Genomic DNA, 14,028 nt, shown 5'->3' with positions numbered 1-14,028 from the left:
TGCAAATATTTATAAATATAAACACACATTAACCGTAATGAATTTTTTCATTTTACACTGTGTTACAAGCACAACAAAATGTATAATAATACATTTGCAGAGTTTTAAACAGTTTCATAAAAACTTTTGGCACAAACGTAGATCTTATAAATAAAGTAATTTGGAATCATATCAACAAAGCTATTGTCCAGATAAAGATCTTTAATATTCTTTCCTCAAAATTTTACTTAATTTTAAAAAAAGAAATTTAATTCATTTCAGCAATGACTGACTAATCAATAAGAGTGATTTGCAATACTTTTATTTAATAACAAATTTTTTAATCTTTATGAAGTTAGAAATGTAACAATACGTCTTCAATGACAGTTTATTAACTATGAATTATAAGTTAAATGTTTGTGTTTGTGTTAAGAATATATTAATATACATTTCTTATAAAAATTATTTTATTAATAAAATAAAATTATACAGAATGCCTATTCAATAAAAAGATGTTTCCCTCTAAATAATTAAAAAATATATGTGAAAGGGTTCAGATAATCTTATGATTCTTTTATATTATAAAAATTTAAGCTTTTTATGCATTCAGAATTTATTACAGTATTATAATCAGCTTGATGCCCCTAGCTTGAGAAAAGACCCCAGTGAGGGAGCCGAAAACGTTCGCTTACGAACTTTGAGCATACCGCACCGGTTAAAAAGTTTCAAGATGATTCAGTGGCTATAGTATTATAATAAAAACATATGTTTCACCCACACAGAGTCATAGAAGACAAAAAATGTACCTTCTGTAGCCAATATCCGGTGTAAAAATTCAAAAACATAGGTTGGCAAACGCTTTTGATGCCCCTCCTGGGCTCTTCTTCAGGCCAAATTTGCTGTAACTGGATTCTTACAATCGAATGTTTTTCAAATCAGAACGTGCTTTACTTCCAGATGTTCAAATATGGAAGGCAATCTTGTGCCGTTTCAAAAATATATAATTTTTTACAAGTGGAGATATGAAGTGCGCATGATATAATAATCGCAATAATCATAAAATAAATTACGATTTGTCATCCAATAAATATTGCCAAGCTGTTGAGAGATTCATTTCTTCTTTAAAATTGATGCAGGTTAATTTGCGATCTGCTTTGAATATTTCCAACGCTTCCAAGGTTCTTAGCGTTTGCCAAACTATGTTTTTGAATTTTCATGCCTGATATTGGCTACGGAGGGTACATTTTTTGCCTTACAGTATTATGTTTATAAGAACATTTGAATAGTTTATTTTACTCCAAACATACAGAATATCGGTTTAACAAAGGTGTGTTAATACAGAATATTGAGCGAGCAGCCAGTGTTTAATGTATATCAAGGTTGTGTTATTCATTCAAGTTGTTTCCAGTTTTGAGTTAGTTACATTACACAGAATATCCTCAATTATAAGGATTAATAGGAAGGAAAATTTATAATTGCTAACAAATCTTTTGATCAAATTCAAACTACTTTATTTGAAAGTAAAGTAATGTTTTAGACTATACATCCATCAAGAGCCATCAAAATAAATCTTGCCACCTGGTAGGTGTATAGTCTAAAAGCACTGGTTTTTAAGACATTTCTGTTCTAAAAAGAGCTACTAAACTTGAATATATGTTTGAGGAATTTCCTTAATAATAAAAAACCATAACTGTACTATGTGAAAAATGCCAAACAAACTGCCAGATTATAGTTGAATCATAGTATAGCAAGTGATAGCAGCAATATCCTAGCCCAATATAATCCAACAATTCATTTGACATTCCTTAATAAATCTTTATATATCCAAATATTCTTGTAATGATAAAAAATACAGTTATACTCAGATTACTGTTTTACATTGCATGCTCAAAAATTTAAACTAATTATTGTATGAGGTTTCTTTATTTATTAATATAGCCCTGCTAATTTGAACAATCATTCAAATTAGCAAGGTTGTATATAAAGAAAAGCAAGTCAGACAGTGTTTAAATACGACACAATAAAATTACTCAACTCAAAAATTAAATATTTCCAAATTCGTTGTTTACAGGACTCTACACAAATCTTACAGGAAATGGATCCCAATGGATTTGGCTGATTCTTTGATACTTTGTAGTTCTAGTGGTCCCAATTAAAAGTCTCCACAGGCACAATTTTATTTCTATTTCAACAATTATATAACACATTATATATATACAGTAGAGCATCAATTATCCGACTTAATTGGGGACTGGGGTTGGTCGGATAACTAAAAAGTCGGATAACCGAAAAGTATGAAAAAATACATTATTAGTATAGTGTATTAGGCCTGGTTTAAATACTAGCCTCCCTTTCATAGTCGAGCCAGTGCTGCCAGCTAAAACACGCAAAAATTTAACAAAAATAATATTAAAGTAGCCAAGACGTAACCAAATATTGTAGCGCCACATCACTAGCGGACATTTGAATTTGCCGACTAGAACGCAGTCGGTTAACCGATAAGTCGGTTAATCGGGGGTCGGATAATCGATGCTCTACTGCATATATATATATATATCTATAATGAAAAAATTGTACTGTCTTTTGGCATTATTTGCTGAATTACTTCAACATTTTGAAATGTCTAAGTACTTATATTTATTTGTTTGCTAAATTAAATGCAACACCAAGACATTACAATTTTTTCATTATAATATATTTGGCATCCTAAGTGAGATTTTAAAGTTTATATACGATCTACTAATACTATATAAGTGTCAAGTTTTTATTCACCTAAGTCTTTTAATTTTATTGCAAAACAAAACTTCCATCTCTTTAAAATTGTTTATCATTGAAGAATTCAATGATTCATTTAAAAACAGTTTGAAAAAATACAGTACAGTATTTTAAATCTTATGCTTTTAACAAGTAAATCTTCCTTGAAATAACAAGGAAATCAAAGTATGACATCTATTATTTTCTTTTATAGTTACAAATGATAAATGATATCAAAGAACATAATAAAATACATAAATTATTAATTATATCTAAATCAATTTCGTATGGGTGTGCTTTCCAAACCACACCCTTTTGACTCTCTATTTCATAATTTATAAATTTTACCAAATGCACTGTCATTCCAATGAGATTGGGAAAAATATTTTTGGAATATATGACATTTTGTAATTGTAATAAAATAAAATAATTATTATATAATTGTTATTAAAATAATAATGAAATATGAAAATCTGTTAAAACATTTAATTGATATAATTTTACCTTTAAATAAATTATTTAAATAAATTAATTATTCAAATAATCAGAAATGACATACTTATGTTAATTGTAAATGTAATTATTATATAATATATTTATAATTAATTATTATAATCGCAATTTACATAAATATGTCATTTTTGATTCATGATAAATCTGATATTTAAGAAATTTTTTAATCAAGTAAACCCAAAATATTAATTTTAATGTATCCAGTAGAGATAGGGGAGAAATATTTAAAATTAAATAGTAATTACAGAATTTAAACAATCATAAAGCTTTTAAAATATAATAATTTTAATTAAAGGAAACTAAGTATAATATATTATAAAAATCTATAAATTTAAACTATCCTTAACATTTTTACATTTAAAATTTTAAAGTAAACAAATATACCTAGTCTGTAAAGGATCTTGTTCTCTGATATTACCTAACATAACATGGATAATCTTATAATATATCAGGTTGTAGATATATAGTACAAGGTCCAACATGCAGGAGATTCTAATAATTTGTTTATAAATTACAGAAAGATTAACCAACTAAACAGGTTAAATAAGTAAGGCATATCATAAGAGCCTAACATACAATTCACCTATCCACACCGGGGTGATACCATTTAATTCTCTCGTAAACCTTGTCACCGGTGCTGCCAAAGTTCGTGCGCTAACGTTTTCGGTCCCTCACTAGGTCCTTCTTCAAGCAAAATTTATTCATTTTCTTTTTGACCGTTAAAACGAAGAATATCCTCTTTTCGCTTGAAGAAGGACCTAGTGAGGGGCCGAAAACGTTAGCGCACAAACTTTGGCAGCACTGGTGACAAGGCTTACGAGAGAATTAAATAGAGCCTAACATATTCTTAAAGACAGTCAATTACAGCAGAGCATCGATTATCCGACCCCCGATCAACCGTCACATCGGTTAACCGACCGCGTTCTAGTCGGCAAATTCAAATGTCTGCTAGTGATGTGGCGCTACAATATTTGGCTATGTCTTGGCTACTTTAATATTATTGTTGTTCATGGGATATACTAATACACTATACCAATAACGCATTTTTTCATACTTTTCGGTTATCCGTTTTTTCAGTTATCCGACCAACCTCAGTCCCCAATTGAGTCGGATAATCGATGCTCTACTGTATTCTCATCTATGAGGATCCTATGTTATAGCATGTTAGAATCATATCTAAATTGTATGTTAGAAATACCTACTTATCTACGATGAAATTGCATGTAGATTGTGTAAAAAAATGTGTGTTGGACTAAAAAGATATTTCAAACAGATTTTCACAATTGAAGATCTCAGCCTCCCAATAGTTAACTGCAGTTTTAAAAGAACACCATAGATTTCTAGTCTCTCTAGGTGTTTTAGTAGAGACCGGTTAAAACCTGGTGTAGAAGGTGTATTTTATTAAAGGTAGCATTAAGGCTTACATATACAAATAGATATTTTTAATTTCTTTAAAAAGAAAACTTCTAGTAATTTAATTATATTTTAATTAATTTTATTGCTTTAATTAAATTTATTATTTGTCATCATAATTTTTATATCAAATGGCAAATTCTAAACTGACAGATTACTTTTGGCTAAACCAGAGCTAATTTTAGTTAAGTAATTGATAAAATCTGGCCTAAAGGTTGATAGTTACATCATCGTTTATAACGATTTACATTTTGAATTAATTAAAAACTTAAAAATTTTGGAAAAACAGATTAATTCGGTATGGAATTTAAATCCAAAATTTGTGCTTATATTTGACAATTGATTCATAAGTAATAAATATATCTGTAAAGGATGTTTTTAAATCAATAATCATTCATATTTTCTACTGAATGGGACATTATATTCATTAGAAAGTGACAGATAACATTAGCAATTTATGTAAAATACTCATACAATTAACAGAAAAATAAACAATTCAAATTGCTGAATGGTAACAAAATCTTAAAATTTATAAATAATTACAATAAAAGCATTTACATTATCAAAGTTCAAATAATATTAATAGAAGTAAATATAATAATATTTATTTGCTTTTTTCAGCAAATTTTATAATTTCAAAATACAAAATAGTTTTGGGATATTTAAAATTTTTAATATATTATTTAAATCCAATAAAACTCAATAAAAATATTATAAAATTTCAAAAACCTTAAGACGTAATAATATATTTCAATGCTATGCTAAAAATTTTTTTTCAAAATCTACTAAATTAACCCAGCAGAATATAGTTTTTATTGTTTTCAATTACTCTTATTTAAAATTCTTGATTTGTTTCTATCACTTAAGGTCTTATTTCAACAAAAATAATTCTCTTCCGTTAACTCCAAAATTAAAACTATAACTGAAAATTCTATAGCTTTTAAAAATAGTAATATGGTTCTTATAACATCATAGTACTTAATAAGGTTGGTGGAGTAAACGATCATTATGACGAAACATTTATCGAAGCAAATCAATAAGATATATAATAGGGTATTTCGGATCAGACAAACAAGCAATTCCTTCAAGATGGGAACACAAAATTAATTAATCTCTTCATTAAAATGTAGTTTAAAGCAGGATAAAAAATACATTTTATCTCAAAAACACTTTTGGCAATTTCAATATTCATATCAAGTTGCATAAAAATGATAATTCATAAAATGTACAATTAAACTTTCAATTTAAAATAAATGTTATAATATATAAACAAAATATTACACATCAAACAATTATAATTATACAGCTAGTATTAAAATTGCAAACAAAATTAAAAATATTCTTAAATAGGCTATAATAATATAATTTCAGACAAACAACACACCAAAGAATTTAGTATATAATATACTCTATTAAAATACAGTAATTCTCAATTATATATAAATGTCTATTTTAGGAAAACAAAACAATTGAAAAATATAAAAGTTTACTATGTATTCCACTAATTTTTATACACTTTGAACTGCAAACAGTACTGATAAGATATTCTTAAGTACAGAGACTTTTAAGGTTTCCAAATAAATGCATGTTCTCCAACTCTGTTTGTAACTAATCAAATTATAATATAACAATCATTTTTTATTTACAATACGATATAGTAATAAAGTAATTGCCCAGTTCAACTAGCAAAGTCTGTCAATCGTTTAGCCAAAAAATCTCATCATCCAGAACTTACAACTCAAGATCGGAACGTTTTACACATACGTTATTCGTTAATTCGATTATCATAAGTCAAGAATGATCGAATGTTTCTTTTAATATAAGTGTGCAAATTAACCAATTTTTTCGTTCGTTCGTAAAGGACACAGAACCAAGTTTCATAAACTGTCATTAATGAAAATGTAAAGTTAATTGCCAGAAAAGCAAGGCACATTCGACATCTTTATATACCACGGTAGTTCCGACTTCGACTATCGTCAATGCACGTAAAACACCGTTCCGATCTCAAGTTTTTAAGTCCCGGACATTCAAGTTTTGTTGGCTAAATGGCCAAATTTTGTAAACAGTCACTTAAAATGTAAACAAACAATACTTCTCCTCACCAAAAAGATCACAAACACATATATTTACAGATTTAATGGCGTATTTTAGTAGTATCGTCCATAGATCTGTAAATATACAGTAATGACATTAAAAATGCATTTGGTATTTACACACAACTCGATCACAACACTTAAACGAATACGTATCTCAGAAATATGTATGTATTTATAGAAAATCTCGAGTAATTTTTCATTTTAACACAGTTTACAGTTGAGAAATGGCGATTAAACTTTTACAAAAGCGAACAATCGAGTCTTTGAGTCAGGCTAACAGAAAGCAAACAGTAGAACGATTGTCTAGTTTCTATTAAACTTTCACGTTCAACAATCACTTAACGGTGACATAATTCCCTTAAAACTTTTAAACAATACAATATTTAAAGCAGTTAACTGAGTACAATTACGGAGAAAAATACTTTTTAAATGACCCCTTTAACCCTAGATGTGAAAAAAATAGGTCGATGTGGAGGGATTACCAGCGTAAGAAAGCGCGATTTCAGCTAAATTTACGCGAGTAAATAAACTTTAATATGATCTTGATGCTTGTAAACGTTAAAAAACGCCTAACTTTTGCATAATCGTATCGAATTAACAGCCAAAATAGTAAGTAACCATTCGGCAACTGTCGCCATTAATACGACTTTTACCAGTAAAAAAAACCGGAATTTATACGAAAATACTCGCGAATTAAGCACGTAAGGGTGTTTTTTATCCGTGAAACTTACCAATTTTACGTTCCTGCTTAGCAAATTCGCTAGAAAAACTTTCCGGTTCTTTCACCCAAACACGAAACACTCCTTCGCCCCTCTTTGATTTTCGTTAAAATGGCGGTTGTCAACAACGCGGTCACGTGACCCTATGTACGACTGCAGACGATTTCCGGTTTGTAAAAAAACCACCTTCAGTCCAGATTTCATATTTTAAAAAAAATATTAAATACATAATTTATTAAATTTCATTTATTTTTTATTACGTACGCTATACAAATACACTTGAACGTAACAAATAATATAATTTATTTATTAAACGTTTTTTACTTAAAAAAAAATCCGTTTTATGTTCGAGCTGGCAGCATTTTATTAATTAAATCGAATTAGGGTCGGTTGAATTACTTAGATTGAAAATCGACGAATCGATACTGGATCCCCCGTTAACACCCCGCTAAAGCCCGTTTCATGTTGCAACGTCAACAGATAACACTCGCGCAAATTTTCTATTTTAATCATTGTTGTACATTGTCTAAACATTCTTCTCAAAGCTTAAACTAATATAAAATAATATACTAATTACGATAAAGCTTAAACATAAGCAATTTTCATAAAATGGCGGTCCATTTTACATATGTATACCATATTTAATTGTGTCATTATAATCTAAATTCTGTAATTTAGGCTAAATTTAGTATGTTTTATAATTGCAAATTATTTAATATATGTGAATTCTGTTCTAGAAACGAATTTCATAAACAAATTTAAAAACATGAAATTCAGTAAAAAATTAAAATTAACCCTTTTAACATGAATTTTTCGTATACAAATGAAAGTTAAATGTTGAAATACTTAAATTTCACAGAATTGAATTTAGGGATAGTCCCTTCAATTTTTTAAAATAGAGAGTGGAGTTATAACGAGGAGCGAATGATGGGAAGTGTCGAAGTGGAACACAGACCAAGAAAAAAAACAACGTGGGAAATTGAATGGAGAACAATACAATAACGGACAATAGCTACAAGAGATGTTGAAGATCTTTGAAGTTACGTTATGATAATGATGATGATCTTATAACAGAGAAGAATACAGAATGGAGTGCCTTAACTAGGAATTGGATACGTGCAAATTAGGAAAAGAACAAAAATTGTAAAATAATACTTCGCTTTAATTTAAAAGTTTTAAGTGAAAAATATGTTTACATTTAACAAGTTTATTGAACTTGTACGTGTTATCGTATAGTCGGAAATTATAACTGACCTAGAAATAGGCTATCGGAAGCCTCACCCTCCCTAGAGATATCGACAACAGCTTGTGTTCCTTCCGCACATTTTCCTCTTGTTTCGTAATCAGGAACTACGTTTGATAAATCAATGATTTTTTTTTTTTTTTTTTTTTTTTTTTTGTTCAATTTACTCACATTCATTTGTATTTCTTACATCTTCAAAGCAATTCTTGAACGGTTTATTTTATGTTGTAAACCTATTCTTGGCAGAACAAACTGGTGCTTTGATTCTTAATACACCAATAATTGCATTATAGCTGCAATTGTATAATAATTATTTTCAGGATATCAGGTCTTCAATTTAGGAAAGAGAAGACACAAAAGGACGAGGAAGAAAAGAAGAATCATCAAACAGAAGCTTCTGTAGATGTTTAAACATTTTTTTAGATAAGTGAAAAAACGGATGCCAGAAACGTCACTAATTTTGTGCCTCCATTTATTTAATATTCATCTCACGATGTGATATTTTATGAATCATCCACACTCTAAACTACTCACGGGAAATGATATAAACTATATTAAAGTTCCCTCAATCCTCTCGAATTACAAAGTAAAGTTTGCAGTCAGTTTACGCATGACTGAATTTCACTTTAATTGGCTAAATGAAGAGAAAATGAGTGTTTACAGTTAACAAGTTTAAATGAACAAACTTGTACGCTTTTTTCCTGAATTCAATCCTTAAATTTGCTGCTGCTTTCAATGTGATCAAATTTACAAATCTATAATGAATAGAATGAAAAGTAAGATCATAAACATTGCAAATGGGGATGAATATTACACTACTTCCTCAATTTTTTATGAAGATTATTCAGAATAAACTAGATCTTGTGGTTTATTCGGGAAATTAAAAATTTCTCAATACGTTAGAAAGAAAGTTCGATGTTAAATACGTCTAATCTGTAATGCCCTTCTTATTGAATTTTTCTTTGAGTTAAATTAATCCATTATTTATGATAAATTTATCATTAGGGCTTTTCAGAAGCCAACAGGCAAGGATAACTTACCCTTCTCAGGCTTTATTTAATGATATAAAAGTTTCTTCTTAATATACAAGAAAGTCAATTGAAATGAATGATTTGTTACAAATATTTTCGGGGCTTCCGTAAATCAGAAGCACTAGCCAAATGATCCTGCTGGCCTCTGTGATAAATATAGTTATAGTTAAATTTTGATACGCAGATTATATCCATTTAAGTTACTTCTTTAAACATCGATTCGCTATGATGGTCGCGCAGTTAATTAAACCGACAACCTACCGCTCTGAGGGGCACGGAATCGAAAAACCTCGGAAAAGTTTTAATGAGCAATCCGTCCCTGATATGTCGGGACACTCATAATAAATTATGGGAGATGAGCCCATTATAAATTATGGCAATTTTATCAACGGGTTTGATAAAAACATACTCTTAGTGCTCACGGAGAGGAAAGATTAAAAAAAGCTCGCATGAATTCGCCTGCTACCACTTGAAACAGACTTATTCCGGTTCAATTTTTCATGCCAATGAACAATTATAGAAGCGTATAAAAATATTTAATACTAATTCATTTAATTAGCATAAATAATCATAGATTAAAAATCACTACTTCACATTCTATGACTAGATATGAAAATTGTCTTTCATTTTTACGTTTTTCGGATATTGAAGTACATTAATAAAAAGGTAAAGCTAGATTTAAAATGTTGTTTGTAGCATAAAAGATGCAGCAAAATGGCATCAAACTGACATCATATCCACGTTAGCAATGACATCACGCAAAAACTTAAACCCAGCTTAATAAGTGACGCGATTAGTTTCCCAGTTATGCTTTTAACGTATTGAAAAAATTAAAAGTAAAAATTAGTAATTTTATGCTTAATGCTTCAGTTAATACTTCATCGTCTGATGTCAAAAATCTTTATCTTTCGCTAGCCACGCATTAAACGATTGAAGTTTTCCTGATTCTATGTTTATGTCGCTTCGTCCTATTACAAATACTTGCTGCTTAAAATATACGCTTACTGCTTCTTATTAAATTAATTTTACAAACATTTTCATCCGTTTGACGACAAAAAGCACGTAGAAGATTTATCTTCCTTCGGTTTTATAATAATGAATTCGTATTACAGGATTTTCTATTAGAATTTTATGAGTAAGAAATTAGATAAATAAAGAGAATAACTTCCACTTCATTAACAAAACAGCGATAAAAAATATTAAATGTTAAGTGTAATGTTTAATACATAAACTTAATTACAAATGATCTGAATCCTATTTCATTATTTTCATGGACAATGATTTAATAGTTGTGAATGCTACTATCAACGTGAACAGTTTCAATTGAAACATAGAAAGAAACATATTACACGCAATATGCTCTGATTTGTATTTATACGAAACGTTGTGTCACCGTTTTTTATTACACTACTCGATCGCATTAAAAAACAGGCCCGTTCGTAATAAACGTAATTGTGGAATGTTACTTAGCTTTAATGTGCTGATGTAAAGGGGCTTTAACTAGTAAACTAATCAGTCAATTAAAACCACAATTTATTCAATTCCAATTAGGTGTGGTCCACCAGTGGTCGATTGGATAAAACCAATAGTAGTTGGTCCTGGTTTTCTCGTGTCTAACACCTAAATATGGACGGCCGGATAGCCGAGCGGTCAAGGTGGCAGCTACCGCTCTGGGGAAACCAGGATGGAAAATCCCTAGGAAGTTTTTGGGGTGGTCCGTTCAGATATGTCGGTTCGCGTCCCTCACCATCAGGCCGCCCCATTGTGGGCCTGGCGAACCCATAATGGGCTTGCTAAGAGTAGCCCATAGCGAAGAAAGAGTTAAAAAAAATTCCTTTAAATATGGTCCAACTTCACATAATAGTCCTTCCAATTAACACTTCTTTTCTTTGACAGATTGTCCAGGTGTTGAAGTAAAAGTCAATTCTCACTAGCCATATAGGCTATACTCTTTTTAACCTCTTGGACAGACGGCCGGATGGCCGAGCGGTCAAGGTGGCAGCCTACCGCTCTGGGGGACCCGGGATCGAATCCGAACGGGTCGAATAATCCCCAGGAATTTTTCGGGGAGTGGTCCGTTCGGATATGTCGGGTTCCGTCCCTCACCTCACCACCCGGTCGCCCCATTGTGGGCCTGGCCGACCCATAATGGGCCTTCTAAAAGAGGCCCTCTTAGTGCCCACAGGGTGGAAAGAGTTAAAAAAAAACCTCTTGGACATGCGACCGATATTTTTTTATTTGCTTTTATATGCTTTATTATTTCAAAATAAAGAATGTTTTAAATAACTTTTGGTGATATTTTGGGTGTCTTTCTGTTTAGTTTGAGTCTAAAAGTTATTACTTTTAATATTCGTCTGCATTCTTATCCGAATGGTGCGCCCCTAGTGAGCACAGTAAGAACTACAGTAAAATTGACAATGCCGAATAAACCTCTAATAATCCAATTAATGGCAGATATGACATTTTAATTAAATAATTCCAACAAAATAATTTTTCGCATTTTTTTATTTACTTAAAAGCTTAACAAAATACCTAAATTTTTATATTATAAATCAACAGCGTGTTGCTTTTTTGCGACAAAATTCTGAAAAAATTTCAATTGTCTTAGCGCCATCTGTGGATAAAAACTATTTTTCTGCTTATTTAATTTCCAAGTTTCGGCATTTAATATCTTTTCAATGAATTATTTTCAGTATATTATTTAAAACGACTTGAGGAATGTTTTTAAGCATTAATTCTGACTACTAATGTATACGCTGATTATTTTATTATGAAAACAAGATCATACTCTATTCTTCCCCATAGATGGCGACAGGACTGCTAACCTGTCCCTTTTCTTTTTAATTCCTTCGATTACTAAATGAGATTTAAATTTAATTACTTGGGAGAAAATCTACAGAAACACATATTTTGTTAATTTATGTAAGACTGGTAAAATGATACAGTAGAGCGTCGAAAAGTGGAGTCAATTGAGGACTGGGGTTGTTCCAATTAGTCATTTGTTCCGATTTCCGACTTTGTACGAAAAAATATATTAACCTGTCCGATGTTCAAATTTTTCTCCGTTGCGTGTCGCTTCGTGTTGAATTTTCGTCGATTTTAAGCCTAACGAAAATTTTTATAATAATAATCGAGGCTATCGTATCGTTAAAAATTATTTCTGCATTTTGTACAAACAAAATAAATATATCGAAGAATATAAAAAACATGAAAATTATACTTTATAAGTAAATCTAGTATCAAAAACGTTCGATTCAGCACGACACAGTCCGACTGAAAATCGTTCCGATTTCCGGCCATTTCAATTACCGACGTTCCGATTAACGACGCTCTACTGTACTTCAATAAAAGCTTACATTTTCTGCTGATAGATGGCACTGAAATAGTTTTGTGATCTTTTGTTGAATTATGCTGTTATATTTGTCCTCAGTTCTATTTGGGAAAATAGCAGAATGGGGAATTTAGGGAGAAAATCTGAACTCTATGCCCATCTTTTAAAACTGGTTCCATTGACACCAAAACAGTGCTTTAGGCTGTACCTGCAGAGGACATTTTAGCATTTTTTGAAATGAATATTACAGCCAAATATTCAATTCACTTAAACGTGGTCGATATTTTTATCGTTATTATGAACAATTGAGAGTTTGTGAAGATTCTTTGGCAGTTTAAATACACTCAAACCTGTTTTTATGCGGTCTATTTTTGTGCGATTTGTTTTGTGTGCGGTATATGAATTTCCATCAAATTAGTATACTGCACAAAAATAATTGCACAAAACACGTTGCACGTGTAAAAAATCGCAAAAAAAAAGACCGCACAAAAACAGGTTTGAGTGTAATTAATTGGATCTGAATGACGTCAGAAGAAAATAATACAATCACCACAAATAGATTATGTTTGTTTTTTATTGTCTGAAAGCAAACAAAGTTATTGACAATTATACAGAACGTGGATTAGAATTAACACATGGGTGGATTGGTCGAGAGGATGCCCCCATAGGATTTTTAAGTCCCATCTAGGTATTACGCACGTAAAGAAAACTCTAGGTAGTCAGCTCATTGGCAAGACGCATATACTACTAGTGTTTGGCAGCTTCATCCACTGGACACTGAGAAACCCAACTAGAACAAATTTATAGACTTGATTCTGTATTTTACTTATTTGAAGAAGTTTGTACCACAGTCATTGTATTGACCCTCCTCCTAGAGGGAATTTGTGAAAAAGTGACAAACCAGTTATAACTCCGACCAAAAATCAAACACGAATCCGATCAAAACCAA

General features: G+C 30.4%; 1 protein-coding gene across 3 annotated transcripts in view; it reads right to left on the bottom strand.

Annotated features, from left to right (window-relative positions):
- Positions 1–7,612, bottom strand: part of Ptpmeg (protein tyrosine phosphatase Meg) — an 85,041-nt gene extending 77,429 nt beyond the window's left edge. For all 3 annotated transcript variants that reach the window (XM_067262815.1, XM_067262818.1, XM_067262817.1), the window contains exon 1: positions 7,487–7,612. The gene's annotated coding sequence lies outside the window, so the exon portion shown is untranslated. The remainder of the gene's footprint in view (positions 1–7,486) is intronic.
- Between the last annotated feature and the right edge of the window lie 6,416 nt (positions 7,613–14,028).

This window comes from Centruroides vittatus, unplaced genomic scaffold (genome assembly GCF_030686945.1).
Source record: "Centruroides vittatus isolate TY-2023 unplaced genomic scaffold, ASM3068694v2 contig_157, whole genome shotgun sequence".
Classification (NCBI taxonomy): domain Eukaryota; kingdom Metazoa; phylum Arthropoda; class Arachnida; order Scorpiones; family Buthidae; genus Centruroides; species Centruroides vittatus.
This window is presented reverse-complemented; position numbering and strand designations above follow the sequence as displayed.